The sequence below is a fragment of the Cupressus sempervirens genome, chromosome 8 (assembly GCF_028749045.1).
Source record: "Cupressus sempervirens isolate cs-2001-9-10 chromosome 8, ASM2874904v1, whole genome shotgun sequence".
NCBI lineage: Eukaryota > Viridiplantae > Streptophyta > Pinopsida > Cupressales > Cupressaceae > Cupressus > Cupressus sempervirens.
Genome location: NC_143125.1, coordinates 545,386,513 through 545,412,324, shown reverse-complemented (window position 1 = coordinate 545,412,324; position 25,812 = coordinate 545,386,513). Strand labels below are relative to the sequence as shown.

The 25,812-nt window shown below is 32.2% G+C and overlaps 1 pseudogene; it reads left to right on the top strand.

Annotated features, from left to right (window-relative positions):
• Positions 1-23,221: 23,221 nt before the first annotated feature.
• Positions 23,222-25,812, top strand: part of LOC149543606 (uncharacterized) — a 63,078-nt pseudogene continuing 60,487 nt past the window's right edge.

Below are 25,812 nucleotides of genomic sequence, written 5' to 3'. Positions count from 1 at the left end.
CTTCTAATCTATGTGTTCAATATTTATTTTTCCATATTTTCTTTGTGCAGTCAATGTTTATCTAGAAATATTTTGTGTTTGGTTGGATTCAATATCGTCTATTCTGTTGAATTTGATATTTTTTGTTCGGTTCGATCTGTCCAGCCTTAGATTGCTTGAGTGGGACTGGGAATGGTGTAGTTAATTGAGGAATTTAGATTTAAGCAAATTCCTCCCAATTTTTTCTGATTTAATAAACATGATTGCATATGGTATTTTTTGGGGATTATATCATTTTTTTCAGTAATTCTCGCATAATTCTTTTGACTTCTGATTGATTGGCGGATGATTTTAGATTAGCAATTTTGTACTTTCTGAAATTCATTTGGAATTTCTGACATCTGGGAAATCCAAAATTTGACTTGTTTATAGTGAGTATTTTATAGGGTTACTTATGTTCAAGGGATCCAACTGTACCTATGCTATCTTGAAATCTGATAAATATCCGAAGTTCAAGTCTACACGAAAATAATATGATGAGCCAAATTTTCAAGTTACCCATGAATATTGTGCAGTGTTTATAAAGGCAGAGATATTGGCCCTCTGTTCTCCTCTGTTCTACTGTCCAATGAGTTGCAGAGTCAAAACACATTAATAAAATAAAAATATATGTATTATAAAAGCCAGGTATGTTCAGGGTCAACCTTGATTCAGTCACAAATAGTTAATTCTACATGTCTACAACATGGAGCAAAACTCAGAGAATTGATACAAGTGACCTTATCGTATCTGCATATGATTCACTCAAGAAGAGGTAGTTATATGCTTTAGTTTTGGATTTTTTGTATCATTCTTTCATCCCAATGTGGTTTCTGCTAGCATATATATCTTTTGTCTTTTAATCGCTTAGGCCTTACCTATTTGAAAACTAAAGGCTTCCTATTTGTAATGAAAAGTCATCTAGCCTAACAGGATTATAACCCATCTAAAGGGCAGAAACCATGGTGAGCTTACCTAGAATTCTCGATGTCACTTGGGCTTTCCTACAAAATGATCTCTTGAAGGTCATAAGATTATTTGTCATGTCAGTCCTAAATGATATGCGTATATAAGCATTTGTCACAAGCATCCAAACAAGAAGACCAGGGACACAACATTCAAAAATATTTTACTTCAACATTGCACTATAATGAGGATTCAATAACTGTGTTGCATGGAGGCCGACAATTTGGGTAGGGTGATGTTCTAGAGTTTGTATTTTGCATTTTAGACATATGCTTTGGTAATCCTTTCCCATTCAGAAGGGGTTTTGAATGTGCATAGACATGACCAATTATAGGAAAGTGTGTCATCTTGAATAGGCAAGAGTGCTGGCATTTGATTTTGTTTGAAATTATTTTTAACTAAAAGGTGTTTGTATTACTTTGTGTATAGCTGTAGCATTCAAGTTCAATTGATCTATCTTGGTCACTTATTTGTTTTGCCATAAATACTTTAGGTTAGGATCTCTAGACTTCCAAAATTTGAGCAACGAAATAGATCTGACACATAAAAATCCCATTAGAAACCTTAACTATAAAAGCCTATTATAAACTTAACTATCTGTATTCATATTGCAAAAATAACTTATAACATGGATGGCTAGAATATATATAAATTATATTGTATTGCTTATATTACTATCTAATATGGCAAGTTTTCATTTAAAAACAAGGAAATATAAGAGCTTGGGGCCACTTGTGTGGTGAATCAGACATTAATAGATCTGGAAGTAGACAAAAACTTTGTAGCAAAGATAGAGCAGATATTATCAGTAATGCGATAATTGATCAAAGCATATAATCAAACAAATAATTTAGAATTTTCACTTCTAGAGGCCCTATTTCTTCCTCTTCATCCTAATCAGGATTGGAAATTTCATATATTGGTGTAGGCAGAGAGGAATTCCAGGCCTCAAATTTTTTATCAACACATGCTTTCAAATAGTTTTGTAAATAATTGCATTTTAATGTAAGATTTCGGTATCTGAGATCACCAATATCACATAATCTATTCGTAAACATGTCTATTTAATTAATTAGATGAATGGAAATTATCCTTTTCTTATCTCATTTAAAAATAAATAAAGATCGACTACCTCACCACAAAAAGTCAAAACGCAACCTTTTGCATCTTCACCGTTCATTTGAATTAAGGTAGGCTTGATCATCCATCACATGATACAACCTTCCTCATCCACTTGCACTCACTCCAATCTTCCAATTGCTTGCATCTCATATCTCCATGCAAATTAAGATAATCTATCCATTGATCACTTAATTTTATCTTATCCTTCAACTTACATCAATCTCATCTTATCCTCCCATGCTAAGTTATTTTGGCCATTAAATTCGAGATATAATCTTAATTGTGCACCTCTAATCCAAAAAATATATTTAAACCATTTCTTTCAGACATTTGACCCTCTGAAGAAGTTTAAGTACATGTTGTCGAATTCAGAAATCTCTTTTAAGAACTCTGTACATTCCATCCAAACTCTTTCTCTTTCCTACCCCAAGCACATTTAAGGCATCAAACGCATGAGTGGGTTGAGGTACACGCTGTCCAATCTTGTATTTTCCTTAAGCTAATATCTTGTGTGACCATAAAGTTTTTTATTATTAAAATTTGCAGCAACCACATTCTAATTGATTTTATACAATGTTCCTGCAACAACCAATATGGTCTCGAATCATCTTATGCATCAACTATTGCGTTGTAACTATGGAATAAGCATCTAACTCTGTATATCACAAAGTCTTTAAGCCAACACCTAATTGCTTTGGGTTTAATTAATCATTAGAAAGTAGAATAAAACTTCCTTCTCAAGGGTATTGATGTTTGGTTTTCTAGTTCTTGCTTATAATGATTGTCTCCCATGAGCTTTTCAAAATGTTGTGATGCAACTGTCATGAGCATCCAACTCTCTACCCATCTTCACACTTGAACCCAACATTTAACCCCTTTATGATTGATCATAAATCAATCATTGCATGTTAAAAGGAGGTTTTCATCATCAAATAATCTTCAATGTGAGGGCAAGCAACCTTTAAATGTTTTAGTTTCCATATGTCATATCTATTAAATATTGAGCGAGGAACTCTAATTTAATAATTTATCCAATAGCATTCTCCTTTGATGCTGGGGCAAATGCATAATAGAGCTTTTTGTCACACTTAAATACCAGTATACAATCATGCAGAATTAAGAATTATCTATATGGTAGGAAAAACCATGTGCATGAAATACAGATTAAAGTTGAATGCTATAAGCCAAGCCACACTTTATATTCAAATCAAAATGTAGACAGAATTCATCTAGAATTTCCAAAGGGAACGAGGATTTTCACTAGACATCACCAATAGTTATCATTGTTGTCAACTTTAGAACTAAAAGGTGGTTGTAAGTGTTACCTGAACTGTAGTTCATTGCAAATTACAAGTATCAACTGCAAAAAATCTACAAGTAGTCATAAGCCAAATATTATATTATTTGAACGTATGTAAAAAATAGTCATATGTGGAATATATAATTATAAGTATTGTTTGAAATTAAAACAAATTTTTTTAATTGCTTGATTTTATAAATTAAAATAGTGGGTTTAATTTTTCCATTGCCTTTTTCAGTTCAAGGTCAATAAAAACATAGTAAATTAATGATCCTTAAAACTTATCGACTAATCCCTCGAATAATATAATAAAGATCCTTAAAGTGAGACTAAGATTGGGAGATGCTTTTAGAAAATGGAAAATGTTGACTTTTTATTTTCTACCTGTTAGTTTTACATTTATGTTTATTTTTGTAATTTGTATAATCTTAATATTTTAATCAAATATGATAATATTTTTTTAATATTGTAATATGTTAATATTTGTAAAATTTAGCAACCTATCAACAAATGATATGAAGCATAAAATTCATGATTACTCCACAATTTTCCTAAAACATCAGTTTTAAAATTCATTCATGCTCACCTCTCACTGAAAATCTTGATAAATAATTTTATATTGTGCAAGCGCAATTCTTAAAGAATATTTGTTTAATTACTTGGCAAATCGGGAATCCAGAACTAAGAAATATTCTTTTAATTTCCTTGGGTTTTTATAAGCAAGGATGGAACTGTATAATATTTGAATGCTTGTATTGATGAATTATAATTATTAATTTTAAGATAATTTTTTTATAGAAATTTATATATTTCTATATATATATATATATATATATATATATATATATATATATATGAATTTAGATATAATAATTTATTCAATAAATTGATCTATACTTATTTATAGGTCTTGTTAATTTAATAAATTCTCAATTATTTCTAAACATATATTTGTTGTAATTTTTTCCTTACCATTTTTACTTTACTAATTATTTGATGCTGTTATATTTTTTCGTCACATTTACTTATGTTTTTTTTTTCTTCCTCTAAACAGCTTATCACATGCTACTTCATTCTCTCTAAGCGTTTTGGTGCAATTAGCTGAAGTAGGAAAATTGTCCCAGGCATTGTATTAGCAAAAGCTTTTGCATTCAGGTAAGATTATTAAGGAAAAAGCTATTGTTATTTACTTCCTTCAATTCTGTTTATACATTAATACTATTATAAGGTATTTTTTAGCGTTACGTTGCTTTTTGTTAGAGGTTTTCCTTTTTATAATTTTTCTCTTCCATTTCAAAAAAAAAAGAGATTTCATGACCACTTCATTTAGACTAATTTCCTTATAATTCTAATTAAAAAATTGAGGCCACTACGTGAAATTTTAATTCTAGAAAACGGTGAGATGTCCTTTGACATTGACAATGCACTTAGGCAACAAGGATTGTCTAGAATTCCAACATTTACATATAATGTTGGGGACTGTTTATTTGATTCACTACAACTTCTACTTGACAATAAGTATACATCAATTGACCTTCGCAAAGGCATTGTTCAGCATTTTTTGACCAGTCTAGAAAAACAAGAACCAAAAGCAGTTAATTCTTATAACCATGAATTGCATCTAGAAATACTTTACGAATTGCATAGAGTTGGGGACCATGACACATATTTGCGAAGAATGCAAAAAACTGCACATCCTAAAATAATTAGCGATGAACTAGGTCTTTGGGGAGATATATTTTGTATACAATGGTTGTCCAAATGGTTGAATATAGGAATATGTGTTTGGTCATCTACAACGGGGATAAAATACTTGCATTTCAATGAATTTTTAACAACTAAACCATACTTGATTCTCTTCCATGATGTCAATCTACTTTGTAGCCATTTTGAACCGTTGATACAATCAATCATGCCAAATTCACAAAACTAACAACAACTACGTTTCTCTCAATTTAAGAAATCAATTAGAAATACTACACAAAACCAAATAACAAGAAATGTAAATATGAAAACTATGACAATAATAGATCAAAGCTATCAACAAATAAACAACAAACAAAAGGAGCCTATAAAACAAAAGACTTGTCTTCGAAAATTAGAAAACAAAAACCAAAATAACAATCAACAAAAGGACGTTGCAAAACAAAAGACTTCCCTCCAAAAGTTTAAAAAGTCTATTCGAAACAATATTGTAGAACAAGTCTCTAAAAAAAGGAAGAGAACGTTATCCCTAATTGATGTATTCCAGAACACAATTAACGACACACCCACACACATGTGCAGCGTTTGTGAAACATTACAGTTCAAGAAACACATTAAAAAATTCCACTTTCAACAAAAGGAGACTTATTGCAATTTAGTCAAATCAAATTCCAACACATTATAAAATTCTATTTGCCTCAAATGTAATGATGCATTAAAAAAATACAAGATTCCTCAATATGCTACACCGTATAACATTCAAATGAAAAAGCCAATGCAATATGTGCAAATGCTAACACAATTAGAAGAGTGTCTTGTTTCATTGCGGATTGCATTTGCACAAATTTGGGAATTGGGGCACAAAAGATCTCAAGTTGGCTTAACTGGTTCAATAATCAATGTACCTATAGATACTAATGTTACACAGGCAGCTTTGCCTCTACCAACTACTAGTACAACAACAATTGATGTGTCCTTGAAAAGGAAACTAGAATACAAAAATGCATTTCAAAAGGGAATGGTACGACCAAACATTATTATGCAAGCCCTTCAACAACTAATAAGAAAAACACTTTACCAAATAGAACATGTCAAACTTAATAGAAATTGGAAACAAGCTCTACAAACAAATAATGAGGCTATTGAAAAAAATGAGCTAAATGACACTGAAAGTGAGCGTGAAAGTGACACTGAGAATGAACCTTGTGAAACTTTGGTACATGGATTCACAGAATCTATTAACATACATAAAATGCAAGACAAATTACTAGAAATTGCACCTGCATCAAACCAGTGTCTCATTGGAATATTCAAAGACAAATATGCAGAAGAAACAAATCTTCCAACACTATTTTTTGGTGATCCGCGTGACCATGACATTGACCAAAAACTATCATACCAAAAAATTGCAAAGTGGGAATTGTTGCACTCACAAAGACATTTTTCATATCACATAAGAAATATTTTTTTCAAAACAATAAAAATACTCATACATCAAGTTATATCCACAATATGGATAAGAATTCACAAAGGACAACTTAAAGGAAGAAAGCTATTAGCAAAAGATGTTAAACACAAACCAAACTTAGAAAAAACACTAAAATCAAATATAAGCTATGTCGACTTCAAAAGAATTTCTATATCTCCAGACTATGCACATCAACTAAAAAAAGATGTCTTTGCTATGATACGACAATTAGGACCTCCAACATTTTTCCTCACATTTACTAGTGCTGAACAAAACTGGAAGGCTCTAATGAACACACTCAAACAACTGTACAACAATCATCAATCAACAAAACAAAACATATCAAATATGATAAAAGAACTTAATACAAATGAACTAATTAAAAAGGATCCAATAGCTTGTGTGCGATACTATAGACATCAGATAAACGCTCTAAAAAAAAATACTTTCAGACCATTCTTTTTTTGGAAATGTAGTTGATTTCTTTTCGGTAACAGAATTCCAAAATCGAAGAAATGAACATGATCACTTTCTCATATGGGTGAAAGATGCACCTGTCTATGGAAAGCATAGCAATGAAAGTATTACAAATTTTGTTGATACATATCTTACATGCAAAACAAAAAATTTTGATCCAGATATTGCTATTCTCCACAGACATCATCATACGAAGCAATGCAAAAGATCGAAAAATAAACATTGTAGACATAACTTTCCATTTCCACCAATGAGAGCAATGACAATACTTGATCCGTTACTTGAAAAAGAAAAAAGCATAAGCTTAATAGTTAACAAAATTCAATGCAAACTTGAACTTGCAATGTATGACACATCTTTTACATTTGATAATTTCCTCAACAAAATAGACATAATTGAAGAAAACTACATTCTTGCTTTAAGGTCAACAATCCATAGACAAACAATCTTTATGCAGAGAAAGCCCTCACAGATTTCGAATAATAGCTTTGGAAAAATGATACCTCCTTTATGGAAAGCCAATACAGATGCACAGTTTATTCTCAATGCATATGCTGCCGCAATGTATTGTAGTTCATACATAGCAAAATTTGACAAGTCTATGACAAAGACTTTCAAAAAAATATGTGATGATCATCAACGAGACAATATAGATGCACTCAAGATGATAGGGAAACTTGGAAATGCTTTGCTAAACCTACAACAAATGTCCGCTCAACAAGCACCTCATTTAGTTTTAGCTCTACCACTGCACTCGAGTTCTAGAAAATGCACATTTATTGATACGCGATCACATAATGATTGTACATTTATATTAAAACCAATTGAACAATTAAAAAAAGAACAAGACAATTTTGAAAATGTAATGTGCAGATCACTAATTGAATATTACCTGCGCCGTCGACAAGCTATTGCTAATGTATGTTTAGCAGAATTTGTATCAAGTTATTAAAAAAGATGGAAGTAAGCTTGAACCAAAAGCTAAACCAAATATCATTCATTTAATTAACTTTAACAAACATTTACAGCTAGAGAACTACTGCAGGGAACAATTATTGCTATATGTTCCCTTCATTGTAACTGAAGATACATTTAAACAAAATTACGGCTCATGGGAAAAGACCTACATGCATAATGAAAATATAATTCATAACAATCGAGCAAAGTTTTCATACAACACAAATTCAACTTGGGGTGATATTGACAATGCTATTGATGCGGTAAATGGCAACGAAGAAAACATAACCAATACTTGCCAACAACCAATAATTAAAGAACTAGATGAACAATATGATATGCATGAAGATATAGAAAGCAAACTTCCCAAACAGTATAAAAGTGCTAGTCAAAAATCTTTCAAAATCATACAACTCCCTCAAATAATGAATAACAATGACTACTATAACTTGAGGAGAAAGTTAAATAGAGAACAACAAGTAATCGTCAACTATATAGTAATGAAAAAGCTCAAAGACATAAAAACTCCTCTACATCTTTTTCTAACTGGAGGACCTGGAACTAGAAAAACATTTACAGCAACAACCATTTTTCAAGCACTTATTCGCATTTACAACAATTCCATTAACAATGATCCAGATAAACCTAAAGGCCTAATAACTGCATATGCAGGAAAGGTAGCATACAATATAGGTGGAAGTACACTGCATTCAACTTTTCACATACCTTTTAATAAATCAGATTTCATTCCACCAAGTACAGAAACATTAGATACAATGTCAAAGAACTATAGTCAATTACGTGCACTCCTCATAGACAAAATTTCATTGGTAGGTTCTACTTTCCTATGTTACATTAACAAACAACTACGTGACATAATGCAATTGCCAACATCATACTTTGGCAATCTAGACACAATTTTCTATGGCAACTTCTATCAAGCACTTCTAGTGCTTGATTCAACCATTTTTGACAACAAACCATCGACAACAAAATTAATGCCTTATACATTTTGGATTGATAATGTTAAATGCTATTCACTAAGCACTACAATGCGTCAAAAAGATGAGAAATTTGTCTCAACTCTAAATAACATATGTCTAGGACAACATACATATGATGATATACACTATCTCAATCAAACCTGTCTTCAACCCCCACCTACTGATCCAACATTCCCATATCTATTCTACAAAAAAAAAGATGTCAATGCACACAATAACAATATGCTTTCCAAGGTTTTTGGGAACTACATTATATTAAATGCAATAGACTTTGAAGATGAAAATTTCAATGCAATGCGACTATATACACAGAAAATGATTCTACCAGCTCAAATAGCTGTAAAGCCAAACATTCTCGTTGAAATTTTTCCAGGAAACTACAACATGCAAGATGGCCTTGTAAATGGGTTAGACGAAATATTTAAAGCATATACCAAACAAGAAGAAGTGGACATAGTTTGGATACAATTCAACAATACAAAAATTGGCCAACAAAAAAGAAATAAACTATGCCAATACTACATTCCAAACATTCAAAAAGAATGGGTTCCTATCCTTCGAATTGCAAGATCGATTCCAAAAATATCAACTACCAAAAAAGTTCGAACCAGAAAACAATTCCTAATATAAGTAGCATGTGCCAGAACAATACATAGAGCCCAAGGCCTCGCAATGGATGGTCTTACATTCGATCCTAGTGGCATAACACAACACGGTTTAACATACACAACACTTTCAAGAACAAGAACAATTAATTCATTGTATCTCTTGAAACATTTGATTCCAACAAACTTCAAAATCCACAAAAAAATCCATCATGAAATGTCTCGGCTACACTAAAATGCAACATGAAAACTTGAAAGTCAATTCTCTTGTACAACTCAGAATACACACATATTGCTATGTACATTGAACACACGTAGCCTACATGCTCATGCAAATGACATTTTAAATGATTACGATACAATGTCCATTGATATCATATGCCTACAAGAACTATTTTCCCTCCCACGCAATATTGATATTTTGTTTGGAAAATACAACAACCATTCAATGTATCATATACATGGTATAACAATACTTACTTCAAGAAATCTTTTCGTGACTAATTCAATATAACATAGATCAAAAAACATTGAAGCCATAACAATTAAAGTTAATGAATCAGATTCTCAAGTTAATGTTTGTAATGTTTATGTACGACCACATACAACAATTGCCGAAATTAAAATGCTTATTACTAAAATAGCTACAAGCTACATATCAATAAATAAGCTTTACATTGTTGGAGACTTTAACATAAACATGTCCATAGAAAACATAACCACAACAACACTCATGAAACACATGCAAAAATACAATATTCAATTCGTGCTAAATCAAACACACAACATAAACAAACCACTCATTGATCATGTATGGACAAATTCACCAGCAAGTACATGCTCCATTTACAAGATTGAAGCATAGTGGACAGATCATCTTGCAACATTCATTCAACTATATGCAATTTGACTCTAGTTTGGGTTATGTTTATAACAACAATGACTCCACCAAAGCGAGTGCCAAGTGAACTACCACAAGATCACCAGGAACTCACTAAAAGGTATTTTGAATCTAAACTTTCCAATCTTTTCATCTTTGCAGATATTTCTTAATAAAAAATATTGACCTTTACTTTTTACAGGTCGAAAGAAGACAATGAACCATGTATATTAATAGAAGATATGAATGCAAGAAAAGCAGGACAAAGTTTCAAAGTTGATGTCTTGTTAGTTTACAAAACTTTCCTGGACAAAGCAACCAAAACACGTGAAGTTCTACGTGCTGATCTTACATATTCAAAAGGAGAGCTTACTATAACATTAAATGCCAGTGGCAACAACCTTCTCAGTAAATATGAAAGTAAAATAATTCTAGGCATGGCATTAAAAATAACAGACTTGACATAGAACCAAAATCAGATTTTGATCGAGGAGACAATGACTGCATACTAATTCTAAAAGATTCCAGCACGGTTCAAACAATACCAGCTATATTGCATGAATACAGATTCATTCCTGGTACAACTATAAAGTAGTTACTCACAAGCACAACTGACTACTCCACTGGAACAATTGGTGCTATAATTCTGGCAGCATACAAAAAAGGTACTCAGTATGTGCTTGAAATCAAGGATGGAAACAGTGACATGAGCAAGGCACTGGTAAGCTCATACAAATAACTTCATTGATAAATCTATGAAAATAATTATCCATTTTCGTCTTTCTATCACATTTTACAATTTCACTATGGCAAATTTAGAAATTAAAAAACTAACTTTGCTATTTGTGTTTAGCTATATATGCATTCAAGTTTCACACCCCAATACATCCAGATACATGAACAACTTGAAAGAAATGAAATACCATCATTGGTCTTTAGGAGCATAGCTAAAAAAAATGATCAAAAACCAAGTCTATGGACAACTCTAGCAACATTTATCTGCAAACTACATAACAAAAGAACAGTAAATGCACTCCACGGACAGCTCCAAACTCTAGTTCAGGCAAGTTATTTCAGATCTTTTGTCATTTTAATTCAGTATTTCATTTTCCATGTTTTAAAGAATACTAATACAAGCACACTGTCAATAGGTCAAAGGAAATTTAGTTGTGGAAGATCCATATTCAAGTCCATTCCACACTTTTTGTCCAAAATGCAACTGCAAATTCTAAAGCTATGGAGCACTGGAAGGAGAAAAAGGTCACTACGACTGATGTGATGAAACTGTCTCATGCAAATATTCATTGTACTTGAAAGCAGCTATCACAAATCATAGCCAACAACCAATTAATTGCTCTATTGAAAACAATATTGTGCAACAGTTACTTCCTGCTCTTAAAAACATAAATTATCAGCAATACATTGATGACAAATCAGAAGTAATATTTATACTCTGAGACTTTTCAGCAAGTGGCACATACACTCTCAACCAATACAACACCATTACACATGCAGTTCTTATGAACCAATAACCTACACATGAAACAACATAGGTACTACCTCTTCATCCTTACCTATTTATAATTATAAAAATCATGTACATTTTCTCTATCACATGTCATTTGCAATGCATTAATCATGGTACCAATTTTGCAGGCATCAGATTTGGCCATTCAATGTAAATACACTGTCTATATATTCTACAATGTAAAATGCATATATACTATCTCCTGTACATAACTTGATTGTCTTTGCATCTCAGGTTTGTGAAATATACATTAGATATGCAACTAGGATTCAAATTTGTATTTTAACATTACATTTTATCTTCATGATCAACGCATAGCTGTAAGTATTTCATAAGAGTGCATGCACCTATTGGAACCAGCTTCTAAATATATATTGAAAGCTAAAAGAAAAATGAATAGTTCTAAATTCATGTGTCAATTAGCTATCACAAACATGCAAAATTATATCATATAGATTACAGCCTAAAAGCAAATACAATTCAAGAAATGTCTAATCTTCTAATAAATTGTTTATTTACAAAGTCTATTTGTATTTGTCAGGATGAAATTATTTCAAGGATCAAAGATAGAATTCCAGCTTTGACCTTTCTTCCACAAAATGAAGAGGCAATGCAGATCACGAAATCAAAAACAAGACAGATTTTGCATTATGAAAGTAGACAAAAATAAGAACATCATTTTGATGTATTTATCCGCTATCAAATTCTATTGCACATAAACTTGATAGCCTTCTATATACATACTTCCTTTGACTCCAAAATTTTATAGCCTTCAATATAACAATAATATTATGTTTTGCTTTTCATATATTACAACAATATGTGTACAGTGATGTCTATGTATCAAGTTATAATGTAATAGAGTCTTATCCATGATTTGATTTCCATATTATCTACCATACCCAGCTTTTGTAATTGACTGTGTATATGTTTTAAGAATTGTTTATTTAATTATGCATTCACAGATTTGATTACAATCAATTTTGCCTTCGTTTTGCATAAGAACTCTGACATTGTTTCTTATGGTATTTTTATGAAAGTCCTATTGTAGCATAGTTTTTACAAATGAAGTTCCATTGTACTTCAATGATCAAGTACAAATGGTCACAAGAAAAACTGTTAAGGAACATTCAACACCATCACCATAGATATCAAAGTAGTGGACGGTTTTAGATTATTTGATTCCCTCTGTCATTTATTGGACCCTTACTAAGGCTTTGCATAAATAGTGGCCACTATCTACAGGCTATAACTTTAGAGCCACTAGTGCTATTTGTGTAGGTAGAGCATTCTCCAAATATACTCACTTATCTCTCCCCTATTTGTATTTCTAATATTCATAGGAGTTCCTGTCATTTTTATCTTCTTTCAATTTCTGTAGAAAGTGATTAAATTTTAGTATCAGTTTTTTAATCCTGTGGAAAATGAAACAAAAAGTCAGGGGAATTGAGATCTAGACTCATGAATGTATCTATAAGTGCTCATCATGTCTCTATCCTTTTATGAGTACTTCAAGTTAGATTCCTTCTCGGGCCTATAAATAGAATGTTTTTAATGTTGTGAGGGATTGCACGATTACCTGTGGGTCAAACTTTGCTAAACATTTCCTATATCTTTTTTAGCTGTTGGTGTGCTCATGTTAGTCATTTCTACTGTCTTATTTACTTCATGATAATTGATTCATTGCTTGAGAGTGGTCATTGTCCTTTTGTTGGTCTCTTAGCAATGGATTACCTGATATGCGTATCTAAGCATTCATCACAAGCATCCAAACAAGAAGACTAGGGACACAACATTCAAAAATAATTTACTTCTACATTGTAGTGTAATGAGGATTCAGTAAGTGTGTTGCATAGAGGCCGACAATTTGGATAGGGTGATGTTCTAGAGTTTGTATTTTGCATTTTAGACATATGCTTTGGTAATCCTTTCCCATTCAAAAGCGGTTCTAAATCTACATAGACATGACCAATTATAGACATGTGTGTCATCTTGAATAGGCAAGACTGTTGGCATTTGATTTTGTTTAAAATTATTTTTAACTGAAAGGTGTTTGTATTACTTTGTGTATAGCTGTAGCATTCAAGTTCAACTAATCTATCTTTGTCACTTATTTGTTTTGCCATAAATACCTTAGGTCAGGCTCTGTAGACTTCTAAAATTTGAGCAACGAAACATATCTGACACATAAAAATCCCATTAGAAACCTTAACTATAAAACCCTATTATAAACTTTAAAGTCAATCTGTAGCAGCTGTAGGAAGTATCTTTGATTCTTTATCAATTTTGTTTCATGATTATATCCATTTCAGTCAGTTTTGTTTCATTTCTACTCAGACATTTGCACTTAGTTTCTTTTACATACATTCTAGTCATTTTTCATCATATGCTCATTTCCTCGGCTAATATGTCTTATTTATTTTCATAACTTGGTTACCAAGTGTTTGAGTTAATTACATTGTTCATAAACCAGGTTAGCATTTTCATGTTACCTAATTAAATTTGTTGTTAGCTCTTGAATTTTCATTAAATTACAGTGGAATGAAAACTGAGCCCAACTTAAACATAATGTTGTTTATGGAGCGGACCTTAGCTATGCTGAATTAATTAAACTAGATTATGCAAAATTTTGCATTGTAATTGGTCATCTTCTTGAAGAGAATCGATGAAATACTTCAAGAAACTTTTTAATTATCAATTCATTATTTTTTCATTAATGTAAATTCACCTCCAAAGGGGAAAACTCAAGTTTGTTTCAGAAACAAATTAGATCTGCATTGAGTAAAGCTTTTATGGAACAATTCAACTAATAAATAAAATAGTAATCCAAAATATCATCTTTCTGGGTCTTAGAAGAAGAAGCAATGCAGATCATGATAGCCCACAATGGTGAGCAGACCATAAAATCTTAGTAAAAGGGTTACGCTTCAATCTTTAAACCTCTCGGGCCTCATATTGCATGGGTATATCAACAAAGAGAAAACATATCAGTGCCTTTGTGTGGAAATCCTATAACATGCTCTGATAATACAGCTACCATGAAATAGTAAATGCATAGGAAGCAACAATTATACCATAATTGAAGAAGATAAAACAATGTAACATTATTTTCACAGGATTAGTTTATTGATTTTACACTGAATAAAGCTATTTCCATAAAACCTCAACCATTTCCCATAAATCTTGATAGCAATATCACAATTTAACTTGTTGTAGTAATTATCTCCTACTTATCAATATTGATGCCAACATGAATAGGAACCTTAGTGAAAAGGGACACCACACTGAAACTAACCATGTGATGCCTACCCAAGTGACACTATTATATGATTAGATATTTGTGTTTGAGCATTTCAATCTCTAATAAGTGTCATGTTATGGATTATATTTCATGCTATGATTATAAGATATTGTATAATCAAAGTAATTGTATTGATACTGTGGGTTTTTGATCCTTCACTCCATGATAGTGAAGACACGATCAATCAAAACAACTCTTAACCTCGCTATCTTCTTATAAAAAGATAAATCAGATATGAATATAAATCTCTTCAGAGATGTGCTGCAACAGTTCTAAACCTATTTTTATGTTATTGTTGTTCTATGTATGATGGCAGTGCTCACCACACATAGAACAGAAAATTAACATATCTCTACTTCTTTGTGGAAACCTATAAAGAGAATTATTTTTATGTTTTATGAATAGCTTCGCCCTATCCAATCTACTCCAACCTCCTTTGTACCATATGGTAGGAACTATGACGCATCGTGTCCCTTGTTAGATGGATGGTTATGATATTCATTGTTAAGAACAAGAGCTCTTAGGCCCGTTTGGTTGCAAGAATTGGAGCGGATTAGGAAAAGTTATATACTTGAATTCGCCAATTTAACGTTTGTGTGTGAAAAATAAAATTGGAATTAGAATCCTCCTCTCCTCATTTTACACTAAAACATGCATAGCGGAATTCATAAAAAAAGTTGGAATAAGAATAGCCTATACTTATTCCACTTTTTAGTAAAGCAATTTTTATTTTTTGTCAGGTCCGTGAGTTTGACTCCCATTTCATTTTGCCGCTTGATGCAATGATTTTCCATATGTTCCAGTTGAGCATTTGAGAGAGCCAAGAAAGAATGTTTACATTGGTTATATTTCTCCAGCTTTGCCTTGTATGCCCTTGGGTTTGAATAGCAGGTACCAATCTCTGCTTGATATGAAGTGAAGCCCTTTCACAATTTCTTGGATTTTATATGTTTTGCACCTAATGGATTTTGGGTTTCGTATTTTTTGGCAGGACTTTTCATGTGTCGCCAAACACACTGCATTTCTATAGGTATCTTTACTACTTTTTTTGTTGTGCCCTAGCATTGTTAATACACTATTGTTTTATATTAGCCAGAGCTTTTTTTTATGGATGTTCTTTCCAGGTACATCCTCACCACTTTCCCCACACATTTTGTACAATTTCTTGTCTGCTATAGATTTTTCCACATTTAGTATGTATCTTTCCATTTCAAGTAATATGACCCCTTGAGTTATGAAATTGAGAGTTTTTATAATAAGACTATTGAAACTAGTTTTTTGACCTCCTCGATTAAGAAGCCCCGAAAGAAAATTTGCTAATTTGTCTATTTGTGACCTTTTTCATTTTTTCAAATTGAAAACATAGATTGAGGTTGCTATTTCAACAGATGTGAATTCATAGACAAAGCGTGTAGTAAAAACCCATCTTCTCAATCTAGGGTTTCCACTCGTGACAAGGGCAAATAACATTTTAATTCATGACAAAGGACACACTGCATTGGAATCGAAGCTCTTGTGTGTAGTTACAAGCTCAAAAAATAGTTTCAGGTCCAGTTCAGAGGCATAAGAGCATGGTACATAATTGATTTAATGGGTTTTTAATTGTGTGGATGATTGTGCTAAAGTGTCTTGAATCTGAAAATATGTTGATGACAGATCCTTCCAAATACAAGATGTTTATTTTAATTTCACCAAAGAATTGTGGAGGATGAGTTGTGAAAACGGAAATGACTTGCAAATTAAAATGTTGGAAATATTAGCATTTTGTCGTAATTTGGAAATATTAGAACATCACTGGGTTTTTAACTAGAGTGACAAGCCTGAAATCTCAAGGATCTATTACCTCATGCTCAGGTTGTGTTTTGTATAAAAAGTAGGCCTGCATATTTCTGATGTGTGCTTTTTCTAATGCATTTTCATGGGTTTGCAAGTGGTTGTTGATTGAGAGAATTTTGTAGGTTGTTAACTGTTCAAAGTGGTTGAGAATAGTAATTTCAAACTTTATTATTGTGCACTTTGAATATATAAGCAATTTCTTATACGATTTAATGTTGTATGACATATGGATTTAAATTCAAAGTTAGAGATTCTCTGTTATGTGGATGGCACTGAGATGATTTGTATTCTAAAATTATGTTGATGAAAAATCCTTATAAAAATGAGATGATAAGATTGGTTATGCAAACATAAAGATGTGCAGATAAATGTTGGATATGCTAGCACACTATCTTAATTGTTTTGTGGAATATCAGTAGGTTTTCAATTTGAGGGAGAAATGATAGAAACTTGTTATTCCACTAGATAGAAACCTGACATTTTTATTAGAAGACAGAAGGCCCACTTTGATGATATAGAAACTTCAAAATATCATCTGCTATTAGAATCCTTGTGGAATGTAGGTCCTATTGTTTCTCTTTTTGTTATGCTTATTCACATCTTGACCTTTTTCTTACATTTATAACTCAATTGATTGGATGAGATTACTGGACATTTATCTTATGTAGTTGATTATTGGATTATTATATGTTGCACATTATTACTTGATGTGATTGCTTAAAAACAATGGACTTATATTATGAAAGATTAATTGTACACCAATTGATGAGAGAATCCATGAATTCCACTTCCCAACATTATGTGTTGTGTTGGGTGATCCATGTAGTGGATCAAAATGATTACACTAGCGAGACACACTATATTAAACAATCAACATTTCAATCAATATGTTAAATGTTAAAACTACCATCAACATATCTAGCTTAAAATGGTTGGATACTAGAGCTAGGTGTCATGGTCCTCACAAGTGTTCCCATCACAAAACAAGGGTCAAACTAGTCTCAAGACCTTCCAAATTGCCTTATAATCAAATCTTATTTCAAATCACTTGAACTATGACCCAGCTGCCCAATCCTATAGGACCATGATGATAGGCACCCTAGCCCCTTTCTTGGTCATCTTTCTCTTTGTTTGTACCATGCTCTTATGCCTCTGAACTGGACCTGGAACCTATTTTTGAGTTTTTAACTACACACAATAGAGCATTTAATCCATCCTGTTTGGCAAGAATCAATTTCTTGAAATAGAGGTAGGAAGTAATAAATTCTAACCTATATTAACAAAGGCAAATGCAAAAACTAGTCAACCTTTATAATAAATTTAATAAGAAAGCACGTTATAATCTATATACTGCAGTGGATAATTCAAACACTAGTTGAACACAGATATCAAGAAACTAAACTAAAAAAACTAGCCCGTGTCATCTAAATTCCATATATGGAAATACCATTACCAACTTAAGGTAAGCAAGTGGTGAATGATTAATCTATAAATATCAATACTTAATAGTAATTGAATATGTTTAATGAATTGTGTAATTGAATATGTTAATGAATTGTGTTTGCATTAGGAGTTGAGGTCCCAAAATGGGGTTGATGGGTATGTCATTATTTATTGTACCTCAAACCACAAATTTATATCTAGTCTACCTTTGTGATAATATGTATGTTTTATTGCATGGCCTATATGTAGTATATATTATCGGCATTTCATTACTGTCATTTGTGGCTGCATATAATTGAGTCACTTGCTCTTAATATAGATGTAGATTATTGTTGCAGTCTAGAGCATTTGACCAACTTGAGATTATGATATTAATAGCATTATAGACCTACTTTAATTGTCATTGCTTCATCTACTATTTTCTTGAAACTCGTTGTTTGACATGACACTTGTAGTTGGTAAGACTAGGACACTCATTCTGAAAAATATCAAATGAGTGATTTTAACACTCATTTTTGCTAATAATTTTTGTTTTACATTCTATTGTCATCAAAAAAATTTATGATCTGTATATTGGTCATTGATGGCTCTTGCTAATGATCTAAGGATTCACAGTCTCATTGCTAGGAGGACTAGAATCATGCTTTCTCTTGTAGTTGATATTGTCACCCTTGCAATATCTATTGCAACATCTACACAAGAAGCTAGAAAAGAGAGTTGTAAGTGCAACAGAGATGAAATCCCATTTTACAAGAGTATTATTCATTCAAATGAGACTTATTGTCATGACCAACTTCGTATGACTAGAACAACCTTCTTTCATCTATCCACTATTCTTAGGTAGAAAGGAAGCATTGAAGATTCTTGCAACATCACATTAGAAGAGCAACTAGTGATTTTCCTTCATACCCTTGGGCACAATTTGAGGAATCGTAAGATTGCTCATAATTTTGGTCACTCAAGAGAGACAATTAGCAGATACTTCCACAAGGTCTTGAGGGCTATCTTGGTGCTCCATGCTCACTATATGTTGCTTGCTACCCCAAATACTCCTCTTGAAATTCTTGGGAAGGATCATTTTGATCCCTACTTCAAGGTAACTCTCTTATTGGCGTAGTTATTATGTTGATTATTAATTATATTAATAGAAATTTGAATACAAAATTATAATGTATAGAATTGCATTGGAGCCATAGATGGAACCCATATACCATTTATTGTTGATGTGGACATACAAGCTAAATATCATGATAGAAAAGGCAACTTGTCGCAAAATGTTATGGGTGTGTTCCTTTGATTATGAGTTCCAATACATTCTTGTTGGTTGGGAAGGGTATGCAACATAGTTGTGTTCTTGCTTATGCTTTGTCGAGATTAGATCCACTAGTTGTTCCTCCTAGTATGTGGAATCATCTTGTCAAATTTATAAGATACATGTCAAGGTTATAACAATATGTTCATCCCGGTATGTGAAATCATCTTGTTAGGGTTATAAGATACATGTCAAGATTATAAAAATATAGTTTTTGTGCATTTCTATAGGTAAGTTTTATTTGGTTGCTGTGGGATATCCAAATGTACCCAGATTTCTCACCCCTTACCAATTTACATGCTACCATCTAAAGGAGTTTTGTAGAGCAAATTTGATTAACTCTCCATGAGAGTTATTTAATCACCGACACTCCTCTATTCAAAATACAAATAGAGCATACATTTGGCATTCTGAAGCAATGTTTTCCTATCTTGAGGCATGCGACATCTTATCAAATCATGAAACAAACTAAGATTGTCTTAGCATGTTGTATCTTACACAACTTCATAACAATAGCAGATTGCATTCCTTCTGAAGTTGAAATTGAAGAGGATGAGCATGATGGGATAAATGTACCAATACTTGAGACATATGGGACAACTCAGCAAGATAGAGATGATTAGGGAAACTTTCGAGATGAAATAGCTCGAAGTATGTGGGAACATTGTAGATCTTGAGCTTAGTTCTAGTTGAAACGTTACATTTTGTTGTAGAATATATATTGGAAAATATTTTTTATCATTTTTATTTGAATCAATAGAAGATGTGTGACTTTTTAATCATTTTTATGGTTGTTAAAGATGTATGAATGAATGAATTTGTTTTGTTAGCATGTTTGGAGAGTTATTGTACACTTGTAGAGTTGTTAACACATTTGTAGAGTTGTTGATACGTTGTACATTTTTAATTACACAAGTACCCCTCCTTACTCTATTAGGAACCTATGATTGTGATCATTATAAGACAAGGAATGAATTTCCTACTCATTGCCATTTCTCTAGTCTACGGCCTTGTTTGTGCACAATACATTGATCCCTATATATCCAAGTGTTATTGCTTTCATTTTGTTGCATTGCAGTTTTCTTGAAGGTTCCACAAATTCGTTGTAATTCAACCATTGTCTAGGGTTGTAGTTCTACTACAAGTGGTAATTGTTTAATAGAAATACTAATAAAACCTTAAAAATTAATTTAGCTTGTTTTGTGTTCAATTTGTGGATAACCAATTCAGCTCCCACCAAGAAGCTGAAACCATAAGTGGCAAAGAGGACAAAATTAATAACTCCAAAGCTAATGCCATCAATGATAGCCAGTTGAGTTACACATCCCATTATTGAGCATGTATTTGAAGAACATGATCCTCTGCACATAATGAAGCTATTGTTCCTCTGTTGTTCAGTGCATCTTTTGCCACGTGCATGGGTTCACCCTGTGCTATCTACATCAGTTAAGCCCAACATCAAGCCTAATAACATTGGTATTATATTAGATAGTTGAACTAGATTGATTGGTTGAGGAGTCTCGCTCTAACCTTGGTGGCTTATATCTCCCAATGAGTTTCTCTCACAAGAAAATGAATATAGCTCATATATACTCAACGAGACCAATTGAGTTGGGTTGGGTCCCACGCTTGGTTTGGCTCTTTCGACTAGATAGCCCGTCTTTTCATTAACATGCATTCAAATTCATTACACAAATTTTGTATTGTATTAAAAACATCCCCATCTGTCCCCAAATTACACAATGTCAGGCACAATGTCCATTATAAGGCAATACTTTAAGAAGATGTGCTTTACTATAGAAGAATTTCAAGTTTGAAATTTGAAAGGAAGGAGACCAAAAGAAAGAAGAGAGTGAAATTGAAGGCTTAACTGTGGGTTATCTTATCTTGTCTTTCTTTGTTAAGAAAGCATTATTTATTTATTTTTGCTTTGGAATAGATTATTATTTTGGAGATGAACATGGAGAATTTTTTAAGAACAAATCTCAACCGTGATGTTCTAGCCAAATAGTATATTATTGGAATCCTTTCCATGGTTGCTAATCTTAGAATTTCTAGAACAACTTTTAAAATATGAATGACTTGTGATATTTCTATGAGGATTTAACTGTGTGATTTTCAGTCATGTAGTTAAATCCTGATAGCAATATCACAATTTGACTTGTTGTGGAAATTATCTTATCAATGAATGACTTGTCAAGGTTCCTAGTATATTCATTCATTAGCTAAATTAGCACATGTTTTGGTTGTAATCTAATTTGTTTTAAAAAGTTGAATCTGACATCCATTCTTTGGTACGTAGTTAAGCTCTTTTATATAAATTTATATTTTCCATCTTTGAGCCTTGAAATGCAGCCTTTTTGAACCTCAATGCAACCCAAAAATGCAACCTTTCTAAATCTCAATGGAGGGCTTTTCTGAATTGTTAATCATGCATATTCCAATATTATACGTTCTTACATACTATCCAACCTTCTCATTAATTTTATCCACAAGCCAACCATCCTGTTCATGAAACTATAAGGCAGCCTACATTCAATTGTTTTGTAGAGTAACCAATATGAAACTATTATTTGTCTATTGGGAGCAATATTATTGAATATAAAAGCAGTCAAGCTATTTAACTAATGAAGTCAGAAATATATGCTCATAACTAATTAAGTCAACAATATATGCTTGTAACTAATGAAGTCCTCTGGGAATGTAGGCTTTTTAGTAATGAAGTCAATAATATATGCTTGATATTTTTGACCCATTTTTGTTATGTTCATTAGCATGGTTCAAGAAATGCAAGTCAGCAATACACCTTCTTCTACAAACAGAGTACTATGGACTAGAGATATGGAGCACAAATTCCTTGAGTTGCTTCAAGAGCAAGTCCATCTTGGATGAGAAGGTGAAGGCGATTTCAAAAAAGAAGCTTGGACCTACATTCAAAGGCAATTAAACGATGAACTAAAGTAAAATCTGACCAAGGATAATTTGAAGAATAAATTGAAAACTTGGAAGGCGGGATTTAGAGTAATGAAAGATTTAAGAAATACATGTAGTTTTGCTTGGAATGAAGGTACACAATGCGTGGATGTAGAAGATAGTGTTTGGAATGACATTTTGAAGGTAAAATGATATTTAACATTCATTTGATTTAAGTATAACTTTATATTGTAAAGTTAGTATTGAAAGACAAATAATCACTTAATTGATTGCCAAATTGTAGAGGAAAGAATTCATAAATGAAAAAGTGTATAAAAGGTAGCCATTCCAATACTATAATGAGCTAGCCTTCATTGTGGGAATGACATGGCAGAAGGTACTACAGTTGCCACAACTCAAGAGATTGAAGAAGGGTACATTATGGATGAGGCCCTCAATCTTGATAATGAAGGAGATTTCAATATACTAGTTGATCTTAATGGTAATTTGGATGATGACTTTGTTCAATCTAACCAATCAAGTGCAACTATGACACAAAGAATATCACCATCCTCATCAAAGAAGGCAAAGAGGAAGAAGGTGAGCATGGCTAGTTTAATGGATACCATTTGTAAAGCCATGAATAAGATCCATGAAGGCATGTTAAAGCTTTACATTATCAAGGTGGATGAAGAGGATTATGAGTCTGTTGGAGAGAAAATGTATGATGCCTTCAAAGCCATTCTCGGGATTAGTGAAGATTCAATAATAAAGGCCTATGATATGTTTTTGGTTGAGATTAAAAGAGCAAAAGGCTTTTTGAGAATGACCGAGGGGGAGAGAGTGAAATACATAAAACTTAAGTATGGAGGGCTCTAGAGTGTTTGTTGGAACTATTTCGATTTATAGTCACATTTATATTTGGTTGTTTCATGTATATAGCATGCCTTAGACATGCCTGCATGATTTTTATCAGCTAAAAACTTATTTTCCTTTCTTAATATGCGACTATATAAATTTTTAATCATCTTTAAATATGAATGCATTTTATTGTTCTTTTTTATATGGTACTATCACTTGTGTATTGTTCTTTAGTTGTTCTTATGCAATAGAGATGTGTATGGTTGAGTTTTCCATTTCCATAAATGTACATGTTTACTCACAAAGCTACATTTTGATAAAGTAAACAACATGAGCAAATTTTCATCAACTTATTATCAATTTGTACCATCTCGTTCATTCAACTACACCTACTACATCATATAGTGGCACTTCATGATCATTTACATATCTGGGTTCATCTACTTACTTGTGGTCATCAGCATCATCATTTACTTGTTGTCATTGATAAGTAGTGCTTTACTATTATTTTTTGTTACACAGTAATATTACTCATGGTTTTGTAACAGTTAATATAAATTTAAATTTGGAGTGAGGAATTCCATGACAATTTTGTTGCCTCGTACTGTTTGTGTATCTTATATATGATACAAACTCATAGATGACCAAAAATGTGTTGTATCAACAATCAACAACAGAAGATTAAAAATATTAGATTAGTTTATTATTCTTATGCTACATGACTTATTAAAAATTGCAGTGTAATTTACTGTTATATTCTAATTAGCCATTTATGAGAGCAATTTATTGGGACTGTTTATATCAAACAAGTAGAGACAAAAATTAGTGTTTTTCCCTAACCTTCTCCATGATAATCTTCTGATTTCCACATTTACAAATTATTTTTTGAAGTCTTTAGCAATTTATTTACATCTTTATTTAATGTTTCTATTGGTGTAAATACGTATTTACTATTTACACTTTACTTAAGTTTACTTAGGTTAATGCATTATTCTAATATTTATTTATTAGTCACCTAGGAGTACATGCACTCTTGTGAGTTGTCATGTTGACAACACTAGAGTTTGCACCTCATTTATGCACATGGTGTCTATAACATAGGAGTAAGCACTTTATTTCAGCACATGGTGTCTACAACACGGGACACCTTGTCATGCTTATCCTCTCATTGATGCATGTACATTCATGCATAATGGAGGATGTCTGCTTAGTTGTCAAGCTTATCTCTTGGCACCTTCTAGAGACATTCTAGGTGCTTCCTGAGAGGCTTTTATATATAGGCACTCCTAGTGTGTTTGCACATACAATATAGAGTAATGTATGAGGACATACTCTGATATATTGATCATACTCTTTTTGGTCTATAGTTGTGCTTGTGTTCGAATTCTACGATCTTGGGTGAATGTTGCCCTAAGGCAAATTCTTACATGGTATCAAAGCTCTTAGAGAATCTCTCTACATATAGTCGTTTGAGGCTGTCTTCTTGCTTCAGCACCTTGGCTCGAATCTAGAGTATTGCAAAAATTAAGAGCATCTAGAACCATATGTGACCTCGCCATTTCGTTCGAAATGTTGATTCGGTGAAAATTGGCTATAAAGTTGTCTACCCTAGGCCAAAGTCGATTATGAGGCAAATTTTTTTTCTAAACTGGCACCTGAAGGACTGATATGCAGAATTGGTATGATCATTTCAAATTTGCATTTTTTTCATCTGCATCTTTGCTATTTTTTTTGGATCAGCATTATTTTTCAGAATTTTTTGGGCCATCGGGCCATAGGAGAGATTTTTTGCAGGTGAAGATTGGTGCTTGCTGGTGCAAATTAGATATTTGCATCACATTCAAAATGTCAAAAAACCCCCAAATAGGATTTTATTTCATCCAAATCAGACATCGAAGGCAAAATCTAGAGCCATTTGATTTTTGGAGGTGTGACAACGACAATTTAGAAAAAATAACAATAACAACGATTTTCATACAACGATATCTCCCTTATATGGACTCCTTTTTATGAGCATTTTTTTTTGTTTTGGGGTAGGATTTTGTGATCTACACATTGGTGCAAGAAATTTGACATCCCTATTCCTGATTTTTTCTACAACTTGCAAATCTTGAATT